The following is a 12036-nucleotide window of genomic DNA, read 5'->3' on the forward strand; positions in this document are numbered from 1 at the left end:
AAGTATGGAATGGACAAGGCAACTGTTAGGTGGATTCATAACTGGCTTAGTGATCGGACCCAAAGAGTGGTCGTAAATGGCTGCACATCCAGTTGGAAGAATGTCTCAAGTGGGGTACCACAGGGCTCTGTCCTGGGCCCTGTATTGTTCAACATCTTTATCAATGATTTAGATGAAGGAATTGAGGGTAAACTGATTAAATTTGCTGATGACACAAAGCTAGGAGGGATAGCTAATACTAGAGAAGAGAGAGGATTCAAAAAGATATAAATAAACTGGAGCAGTGGGCAGCAACTAACAGAATGGTTTTTAACAGGGAAAAATGCAAAGTACTACATCTGGGCAATAAAAATGAAAAAAGCATATACAGAATGGGAGGAATAGGGCTAAGCAACAGCACATGTGAAAAAGACTTGGGTATACTAATAGATCACAGACTGAATATGAGTCAACAGTGTGATGCAGCAGCTAAAAAGGCAAATGCAATTCTAGGATGTATTAACAGAAGCATACAGTCTAGATCACGTGAAGTCATTATTGCCCTCTACTCCTCTTTGGTCAGACCTCATCTGCAATATTGTGTCCAGTTTTGGGAACCACATTGTAAAAAAGACATCAAGAAACTGGAGCAAGTTCAGAAAAGAGCGACCAGAATGGTGACCGGTCTGCAAACCCTGTCTTATGAGGAAAGGTTGCAGGATTTGGGAATGTTTAGTTTGCAAAAGAGAAGACTGAGAGAAGACTTAATAGCTGTGTACAAATATCTAAAGGGCTGTCACATTGTAGAAGGATCATCTTTATTCTCATTTGCACAAGGAAAGACTAGACGCAATGGGATGAAACTGAATGGGAAGAGACACAGATTAGATATTAGAAAAAACTTTTTGACAGAGTGAACAATGAGTGGAACAGGCTGCCACGAGAAGTGGTGAGTTCTCCTCCAATGGAAGTCTTCAAACTGAGGCTGGACAGACATCTGACTGGGATGATTTAGCGAATCCTGCTTTGAGCAGGGGGTTGGACCAGATGGCCCAGGAGGTCCCTTCCAACTCTACGATTCTATGATTCTATGACGTCTTCCGCCTTTCCTGACAGTGATATTCAGGTTACAGAGTGCGATGACATCACATCTGTATGCCCTCTACTGAAACAGTACAAGTGCAGAGAGCTTTAAAATGGCAATGCTGAGGAGTTCAGAGTAGAGCAGTGCCCAGCGAGGAGAGGTATTTAATTTTTTTAAATGTTGGGAGCATTTTTTGGGGAGCAATATCTACTGGGAATGATATATGGGGCCCATCATACACTGGAGTATCATCCATTTGGCCCATCATATACTGGAGCATTCCAAATGTGGGACATCAGACACTGGAGCAGCATTTACGGGGCCCATTATACACTGGAGCATTAGAAATGGAGCCCATTATATATGGAGCATTATTTGGGCCCATAACACACTGGAGCATCTCCATGTGGACTAACATATACTGGAGCATTCCAAATGGGGGACATTAGACACTGGAGCAGCATTTACGGGGCACATTATACACTGGAGCATTAGATATTGGGCCCATTATATATGGAGCATTATATGAGCACATAAGACAGTGGAGCATCATCCATGGAGACCAATATATACTGTAGCATTATGTGGAGCTCATCATATACTGTATGGAACATTACATGAGACCAATTATTCTGTATGGAGAAATATATGCGGCTCATTAATCTATATGGCGCACTAGGTGGTGGCTATAATACTGTATGGAGTAATATACTGTCCGGTTTTTGAGCTATTGTAGAATTTAAAATAGATATCAGTCATGTCATGTAAGCAGTGAAGTATTTTTCATTGTACTATACTTATATTTCTGTGCCGTATCAGAGCATTATGAATTGTGGTATGTGTTAAAAGGGGCGCACTGACACTCTTTGGTCCAGGGCACAAGAAAACCTGACGCCAGCCCTTCCCCCCCCCCCACAACTTTAGCCAAATAACCCCCAGTTTTCAAAGCGTAACTATTATTATAAAGTAAATTAAGGTTGCCAAGCTTAAGTAATAAGAATTGATGTTGTTGGCATTGAAATGGGCACTGTAGATGTGTTTCCTGTCCTCCACTCCCTGCTGACTTTGCTTCCCCATTGACTTGCATTGGGTTTCGTGTTTCAGTCGGACCCCGACTTTTCCCTATAGTCGGCCGATTTCGTTCGACCCTACATTTTAGAAAGTCGGGTTTCATAACACCCGACTCGACCCGAAAAAAGGAAATGTCGCTCATGTCTAGTTACACTAACCCTATGCCTAACCCTATCCATAACGCTATCCTTAACCCTCGTACTTAACCTGATCCCTAGTATGTAGTGCTAAGCAAAGCCCTAGCCCTTGTCAGAGTTCGAAGTATTTTTTTTATTAGGCTGAGTTCACACGTGGCGTTTTTTTCGCGTTTCCGCGGCGGTTTTAACCGCGCGATTTCGCCGCGAAAACGCGAAAAATAAGCATCCCATGCGTTCCTATGGGATTCCGCAATGCTGTGCTAATGCTGCGGTTTTTACCGCGGCGGAATCGCTTCACGGTAAAAGCCGCAGCATTCTCATTAATTTGCGGAATCGCAGCGATCCCGCACCCATAGGAATGCATTGTTCCGCTTACTTCCTGCATGTGGCTGTGCACACCATGCGGAAAGTAAGCAGAACATTTGCGGATGGTACCCACGGTCCGGAGGAGAGGAGACTGTCCTCCGGGCTTTGGGTACCATATCCCTGTAAAAAAAAGAATTTAAAAATAAAAAATATTATTATTCTCACCCTCCGACGTCCCGCGCAGCCTTCCCTCCTCTCTCCACGCTCCCGGTCCCAGTAGTCCTTTGCGAAAATGCCCGCGATGGCGTCCGTTCTCGCGGGATCGCGAAGTCTCGCGGTCATTCGCGTGACGTCATCGCGAATTACCGCGAGACATCGCGATCCCGTGAGAACGGACATCATCGCGGGCATTTTCGCAAAGGATTACTGGGAACAGCTGCGTGGGACGTCGGAGGGTGAGAATAACACCATTTTTTATTTTTTTTTACATTTTATCTTTTACTACTGATGCTGCATAGGCGGCCTCAGTAGTAAAAAGTTGGTCACACTCGTCAAACACTATGTTTGACGAGTGTGACCAACCTGTCATTCAGTTCTCCAAGCGATGCTACAGATCGCTTGGAAAACGCTAGCATTTTGCAAGCTAAATACGCTTGCAAAATGCTAGTTTTTCCGCGGGAAAATCGCGGGAATTTAAAATGTTATTTTCCCGCGGAATGGAATTCCGGAATTCTTGCGGTAATTTCCGCGAGAGTTCCGGTATGTGTGCACTTAGCCTTACAGGGGACACTTTTTAATCCTGGAAGGGCTACTCCGGCAGCTTTCTGTCTTTTCTCTCACAAAATGGCAAAGAGGAGAGGTGGATAGCTGTCCAAGGGCATGGAGCAGCCATTGTTATCTCAGTTGCTGCCTATACTGAGCACAGAAGTCGAGATGAGCTTGTCATTGCACTCTGTATAGGAAGTGACCGAGATGACCAGTTTCACTTCAGAGCTGTGTCATCCCAGATCTTGCCTATGCAGAGTGCAGAAGTTTAGATCAGCTTGTCATTGATTTCTGCTCTCTACAACGACCAACATGATAAAGCTCTGAACTTATTTTTGTCATCTCAGTCACTGTCTTTACAGCACACAATAGCAAACTCACCTCAGGTGCTGCACTCTCCATAGGCACCTGTGTAACCAGAAGTAGAGGATTTCATTGCAGTTAAAAACATCAATGCATGACGTTGGTATTGTCAAGTATTTACCCCGTGGGGATAACAAGCATCTTGACTTACCCCCCAAACCCCACCGTGACCATAAAACCCCCACCCCCACCTCGGCGCCAACTAATACACAGACACCGGTATTTCTTTTGCAATTTTATGGCCACAGCAGCCTTTTATTATAACAATAAACAAACAATAAACACTGTATCATAAATGCGTACAATGAATTTAACCCTGGAAGGAGAAGTCCTTGAAGCCACAAGATCATGGTGAAATAGTCCAAAATATTGTGAACAACCCCCGACCATTTGCTCCCAGCCGTTACCCCACAGGCTCGGGAGCACCAGCACACCAATAGATATTGTCCACAAACTCCTTGGAGATCCACCCTCTTCCGACGGAAAACTCCCCATCCACCTTTCACCAGATCACGACCAGCATACCTTTAAACGAAGGAGACCCTACCCACAGAGTCTCCAAAACCAATTTCCACCGACTTCAAGGACAACCCCTCCCCCAAAACCGCCATGACCCAAAATAGAATCACGCACCGCTGTCCCAAAAGAAAAAAGGGAGGGAGGGTGGGACTGTTCTGGAGCTGGGAAAAACAGGAACAGAGGGCGGGAACCCCCCAGTCCCTATCTTAAATACCCCCTAGCTCCCCCTCCCCTTTAACCCATCCCTCACTAAAAACTTCCAACCCCCCTTCATGATGGCCTCCGCCCACGCCTCCTCCAGGGGGTCGGGAGGCTCACTCCGGCCATTTCTTGACGTTGGTATTGTCAAGTATTTACCTCGTGGGGATAACAAGCATCTTGACTTACCCCCAAAACCCCACCGTGACGATAAAACCACCAGCTCCACCTCGGCGCCAACTAATACACAGACACCGGTATTTCTTTTGCAATTTTATGGCCACAGCAGCCTTTTATTATAACAACAAACAAGCAATAAACACTGTATCATAAATAACATGAGTACAATGAATTTATCCCTGGAAGGAGAAGTCCTTGAAGCCACAAGATCATGGTGAAATAGTCCAAAATATTGTGAACAACCCCCGACCATTTGCTCCCAGCCGTTACCCCACAGGCTCGGGAGCACCAGCACACCAATAGATATTGTCCACAAACTCCTTGGAGATCCGCCCTCTTCCGACGGAAAACTACCCATCCACCTTTCACCAGATCACGACCAGCATACCTTTAAACGAAGGAGACCCTACCCACAGAGTCTCCAAAACCAATTTCCACCGACTTCAAGGACTCCCCCCTCCCCCAAAACCGCCACAATGAGGGGCCTTTGAACGCCTCAATGACCAGAGACCCCCACAACCCGCCAAGCGACAGCCTTCTCTATACCCTCCTGAAGGGCAAGAGCCCAAATATCAGAACCCACTGCATTCAAGTGAATCCCGTCCGCCAACCAGTAATTGCCCTCACCCTTTTCAAAATCGAAATGTCGCACGGCAACTCCCCCATGTTTAACTATAAAAGCAGACACCGCTCTGTTGACCTTGATCCTGGCTCGGTTGACCTTTTCCAACGATCTCATGGACCACCAACGCCTACGTGGCACAATCTCAGACCACACAATTGTGATCTCCCGATACGTTACCCACAACCGCAAGCAATCTTGCTTAATGTCCTTGATCAATTCCCGAAAGGGACGGACAGCCAGATCGTTACCCCCAGCATGAATAACGAGAACATCTGGTGCCCGGTCCAACCGGACACACTCGTGAATTTCCGGCAACACCCGACGCCACACCAGGCCCCTAAAACCGATCCACGGCCGCCGTTCTGGAAATTCCCAACTGTCTGCCGTCGTTCCTGACGTCAGCTCGCACCGCTCCCCAATAAACAAAGGAGTGACCAAAAATCCAGACCAGCAGCGGTTCCATACCTGAAACACAAAACGACACTCACAGGAAAACATGTCGCCAAAAGATAATGCTCCAACCCCTGTAACATTCAATCAACCACCAACCAGGCCCACCTCCTGCACACCTAAGGCCGAACATAACTGCGATAACGATTAGACCTCCACCCGCTGATGCGCTGTATGAAAGAGGGACCCAAACCACGCTCAGCTGCCTCAGTCGCCGCTCCAATCCTAAAAGAATGAGAGGCAAACCGAGAATCATCCAACCCCAAACACAGAATTGACTTCTTAAACACTGCGCCACTGATACCGAGACAGACTACCACCGTCTGCGTGACACAACAAAGATCCGCCCAGACTGGGATGAAGGTCCCAAAAATTACGCAAACACTGAACCGGGCACATTCCAGAACCAGACACAACACCCAACACAACTCGACGGCCTTTTCCAGACTGGTCCGTTTTTGACCTACGCAGACAAAACTCGACGCCCTGGGAAATCAAAACCACATCCCTGGCTAGCAACCCACCCATCGACCCTTTATTGTGAGACACGAGTTCCCCAATCCTCAGTGCCCCAAAAAATGCAAAGGAAAAAGCCAGATGAAACAACGCAACCTCATAACCATCTGTGCATACCGATCCCAGAACCAGTCCCAATTTCTCTAGCATATTAAACAACACGGGCCGTCTTAAATCACCCCCCCCTCGGAAACGGTGAAAACCTTTCACCGCCTGTCTCACCAGAAACGTTTTCGTCAAATCCCTGCACCCACGCAACCGAAAACCGAAAGACAAACCGGCCAACAAACGTGTCACCTTCGCTCAAGACCAACCTTCGCTTACGCCCTGCCCCAACCAAGACAACAACAGACCCTCTTGCTCAAGCCTGACCCCACTGGTGGGGCCAGCCATAAGGACCTCTTCCCACATACGCCACACATTCCGGTAGGCCTCCCAGGTTTTTGGTGCCAATGACGATACAATCAGTGACTCTGCGGCTCGTATGCCACCCTCCACAACTCCTCCGGACAAATCAGACCGTCGAACTCTGCCTCCGGAGCCAAGGAACGAAAACGATCCCACTGCAAACGAGAGAGAGAGTCAGCTATCTCATTCTTCACTCCAGGCACATGCGTCGCAGTCACATGCGCATTCAAAGACAAACATGATAGCACCAACTTCTGCAAAACCCTGACAACTGGAGGGGACGATGCAGTAAGACCATTAATCGCGCTCACAACACCCATGTTGTCGCAATTAAAACGAACGCGCTGATTCCGAAAATCCTGACCCCACAAATGTACAGCCACCAGAATCGGAAAAATCTCCAACAACGTGATGTTACGCACCAACCCAGCCGAAACCCACGCAGCGGGCCACTGAGCTGCGCACCATTGTCCTCCAAAATAGGCACCAAAACCGAATCCACCCGCCGCATCCGTAAACAAATCCAAAGCATCGTTACAAACCACATCAGCCATTACCAACGAACGACCGTTGTACTCCTTCAAAAAAACTCCCAGACCACCAAATCAGCCCTGAGCTCCGCCGACAATCTCACAAAATGATGAGGAGCCCGAATCCCTGAAGTAGCGCTAGCCAGCCTATGTGAAAAAACTCGACCCATCAGCATCACCCGACAAGCGAAGTTAAGCTTTCCCAACAGCGACTGAAGATCCCGCAATGATATTTTTCGCAACTGACATGCACGAACCACCTCAAACCTCAAATCTTCTAGCTTGTCCTCAGGCAACCGAAATTCCCATTCGACAGTATCGATGACGATCCCCAGAAAACGCAAACACGTACTGGGGCCCTCATTTTTTCCGGGCGCCAACGGGACCCCGAACTGATCCGCCACCCACTCAATCGCTTTCAAAATCCTGAGACAACATGAAGAATCAGCCGGGCCAATGCACAAGAAATCGTCCAAATAATGAACCACCGAATCAAAACCAGAAACGTCGCACACGACCCACTCAAGAGAAGAACTAAAAGCCTCGAAATATGCACAAGACAATGAACAACCCATAGGTAAACACCTATCTACAAAAAACCTGCCTTCCCAAAAACAGCCCAACAACCTCACGCTTTCTGGGTGGACCGGAAGTAAACAAAAAGCGAATTCAACATCAGTCTTAGCCATAAGGGCACCGCGACCACATTTCCGGACCCAACTTGCCGCCTCGTCAAATGAAGAGTATACCACCGAACAAATCTCCGGATCAATACCGTCGTTAACCGACCTCCCACGTGGGTAAGACACAGTGGCGGATTATAATGAGGTCAATTTGGGCAGTTGCCCCGGGCCCAGTGGGGTTAAGGGGCCCACAGCCCAGGCCAGTAAATTGCCCCATTATAATCCGCCACCACGCAGGTCCGGATTATAGGCAGGGCAGGCGGGGCTTCAGCCCCGGGGCCCCCACCACAAGAGCTTCTAAGGGGGCCCCCACCACATTCCTGCTGGCTGCTGCAATGGCACTCCATCTTCTCCCCACCTAAAAGTGAGTGACCGTGGGGGCGGCATTATGTGCTCTGCTACCAGCAGCATCTACAAGTAGTGTGAACGCTGATGCTGCTGGTAGCGTGCAAAGGCTTGTGATGAGATCACAGGAGGGAAGGTGTCAGGGCCCCCGATCATGTGACCCCTGTCTCCTCCCCTCCTGTGACCTCATCACAGGTCCTGTGCGCACAGCACAGAGCACTGAGAGCAGCCATGTATGTGGAGTGCGGCTCTGCGGGTGGAGGTCGGTGCTGGAGGCTCCATTATTCTCTATGTGGAGTGCGGGTGGAGGTCGGTGCTGGAGGCTCCATTATTCTCTATGTGGAGTGCGGGTGAAGGTGGGTGCTGGAGGCTCCATTATTCTCTATGTGGAGTGCGGCTCTGCGGGTGGAGGTAGGTGCTGGAGGCTCCAATATTCTCTGTGGAGTGTGGCTCTGCGGGTGGAGGTCGGTGCTGGAGGCTCCATTATTCTCTGTGGAGTGCGGCTCTGCGGGTGGAGGTAGGTGCTGGAGGCTCCATTATTCTCTATGTGGAGTGCGGCTCTGCGGGTGGAGGTCGGTGCTGGAGGCTCCATTATTCTCTATGTGGAGTGCGGCTCTGCGGGTGGAGGTCGGTGCTGGAGGCTCCATTATTCTCTATGTGGAGTGTGGCTCTGCGGGTGGAGGTCGGTGCTGGAGGCTCCATTATTCTCTATGTGGAGTGTGGCTCTGCGGGTGGAGGTCGGTGCTGGAGGCTCCATTATTCTCTATGTGGAGTGCGGCTCTGCGGGTGGAGGTCAGTGCTGGAGGCCCCATTATTCTCTATGTGGAGTGCGGCTCTGCGGGTGGAGGTCAGTGCTGGAGGCCCCATTATTCTCTATGTGGAGTGCGGCTCTGCGGGTGGAGGTCGGTGCTGGAGGCCCCATTATTCTCTATGTGGAGTGCGGCTCTGCGGGTGGAGGTCGGTGCTGGAGGCTCCATTATTCTCTATGTGGAGTGCGGCTCTGCGGGTGGAGGTCGGTGCTGGAGGCTCCATTATTCTCTATGTGGAGTGTGGCTCTGCGGGTGGAGGTCGGTGCTAGAGGCTCCATTATTCTCTATGTGGAGTGCGGCTCTGCGGGTGGAGGTCAGTGCTGGAGGCCCCATTATTCTCTATGTGGAGTGCGGCTCTGCGGGTGGAGGTCGGTGCTGGAGGCCCCATTATTCTCTATGTGGAGTGCGGCTCTGCGGGTGGAGGTCGGTGCTGGAGGCCCCATTATTCTCTATGTGGAGTGCGGGTGAAGGTCGGTGCTGGAGGCTCCATTATTCTCTATGTGGAGTGCGGGTGAAGGTCGGTGCTGGAGGCTCCATTATTCTCTATGTGGAGTGCGGGTGAAGGTCGGTGCTGGAGGCTCCATTATTCTCTATGTGGAGTGCGGCTCTGCGGGTGGAGGTAGGTGCTGGAGGCTCCAATATTCTCTGTGGAGTGTGGCTCTGCGGGTGGAGGTCGGTGCTGGAGGCTCCATTATTCTCTGTGGAGTGCGGCTCTGCGGGTGGAGGTAGGTGCTGGAGGCTCCATTATTCTCTGTGGAGTGTGGCTCTGCGGGTGGAGGTCGGTGCTGGAGGCTCCATTATTCTCTATGTGGAGTGTGGCTCTGCGGGTGGAGGTCGGTGCTGGAGGCTCCATTATTCTCTATGTGGAGTGTGGCTCTGCAGGTGGAGGTCGGTGCTGGAGGCTCCATTATTCTCTGTGGAGTGGGGCTCTGCGGGTGGAGGTAGGTCCTGGAGGCTCCATTATTCTCTATGTGGAGTGCGGGTGGAGGTAGGTGCTGGAGGCTCCATTATTCTCTATGTGGAGTGCGGCTCTGCGGGTGGAGGTCGGTGCTGGAGGCCCCATTATTCTCTATGTGGAGTGCGGCTCTGCGGGTGGAGGTCGGTGCTGGAGGCTCCATTATTCTCTATGTGGAGTGCGGCTCTGCGGGTGGAGGTCAGTGCTGGAGGCTCCATTATTCTCTATGTGGAGTGCGGCTCTGCGGGTGGAGGTAGGTGCTGGAGGCCCCATTATTATCTATGTGGAGTGCGGCTCTGCAGGTGGAGGTAGGTGCTGGAGGCTCCATTATTCTCTATGTGGAGTGCGGCTCTGCGGGTGGAGGTCAGTGCTGGAGGCTCCATTATTCTCTATGTGGAGTGCGGGTGGAGGTAGAGAATAATGGAGCCTCCAGCACCGACCTCCACCCGCAGAGCCGCACTCCACATAGAGAATAATGGAGCCTCCAGCACCTATGTGGAGTGCGGCTCTGCGGGTGGAGGTCGGTGCTGGAGGCTCCATTATTCTCTATGTGGAGTGTGGCTCTGCGGGTGGAGGTCGGTGCTGGAGGCTCCATTATTCTCTGTGGAGTGGGGCTCTGCGGGTGGAGGTAGGTCCTGGAGGCTCCATTATTCTCTGTGGAGTGGGGCTCTGCGGGTGGAGGTAGAGAATAATGGAGCCTCCAGGACCTATGTGGAGTGCGGGTGGAGGTCGGTGCTGGAGGCCCCATTATTCTCTATGTGGAGTGCGGCTCTGCGGGTGGAGGTAGGTGCTGGAGGCCCCATTATTCTCTATGTGGAGTGCGGCTCTGCGGGTGGAGGTCGGTGCTGGAGGCCCCATTATTCTCTATGTGGAGTGCGGCTCTGCGGGTGGAGGTAGGTGCTGGAGGCCCCATTATTATCTATGTGGAGTGCGGCTCTGCAGGTGGAGGTAGGTGCTGGAGGCTCCATTATTCTCTATGTGGAGTGCGGCTCTGCGGGTGGAGGTCGGTGCTGGAGGCTCCATTATTCTCTATGTGGAGTGCGGGTGGAGGTAGAGAATAATGGAGCCTCCAGCACCGACCTCCACCCGCAGAGCCGCACTCCACATAGAGAATAATGGGGCCTCCAGCACCGACCTCCACCCGCAGAGCCGCACTCCACATAGGTGCTGGAGGCTCCATTATTCTCTATGTGGAGTGCGGCTCTGCGGGTGGAGGTCGGTGCTGGAGGCTCCATTATTCTCTATGTGGAGTGTGGCTCTGCGGGTGGAGGTCAGTGCTGGAGGCTCCATTATTCTCTATGTGGAGTGCGGCTCTGCGGGTGGAGGTCGGTGCCGGAGGCTCCATTATTCTCTATGTGGAGTGCGGCTCTGCGGGTGGAGGTCGGTGCTGGAGGCTCCATTATTCTCTATGTGGATTGTGGCTCTGCGGGTGGAGGTCGGTGCTGGAGGCTCCATTATTCTCTATGTGGAGTGCGGCTCTGCGGGTGGAGGTAGGTGCTGGAGGCTCCATTATTCTCTATGTGGAGTGGGGCTCTGCAGGTGGAGGTCGGTGCTGGAGGCTCCATTATTCTCTATGTGGAGTGCGGCTCTGCGGGTGGAGGTCGGTGCTGGAGGCCCCATTATTCTCTATGTAGAGTGCGGCTCTGCGGGTGGAGGTCGGTGCTGGAGGCTCCATTATTCTCTATGTGGAGTGCGGCTCTGTGGGTGGAGGTCGGTGCTGGAGGCCCCATTATTCTCTATGTAGAGTGTGGCTCTACGATTCATGACCCCCGTCACGTGACGAGGGGGGCCCACAGAGTCTGAACTGCCCCGGGCCCTGGCTACCCTTAATCCACCCCTGGTAAGACAAATGCTTAATTAGCCGAAATTTATTGGGCTCCTTCTTCGGAACCATCCCCAACGGTGAAACCACCAAATTCGGAAAAGGAGGGGACACGAAAGGGCCCGCCATGCGACCCAACGAAACTTCTTTCTGGATTTTCTCCGAAACAACTGAAGAATGCTCCAAGGCGAAGCGCAAATTTTTCAAAACAAACGGGATTTCAAACGGAGGACCCGGAATGCGAAAACCCTCCTTAAAACCTGAATACAACAGCCCCGCTCTTACCCTATC

The sequence above is a fragment of the Dendrobates tinctorius genome, unplaced genomic scaffold (genome assembly GCF_039654945.1).
Source record: "Dendrobates tinctorius isolate UK_male_01 unplaced genomic scaffold, ASM3965494v1 ptg000114l, whole genome shotgun sequence".
Classification (NCBI taxonomy): domain Eukaryota; kingdom Metazoa; phylum Chordata; class Amphibia; order Anura; family Dendrobatidae; genus Dendrobates; species Dendrobates tinctorius.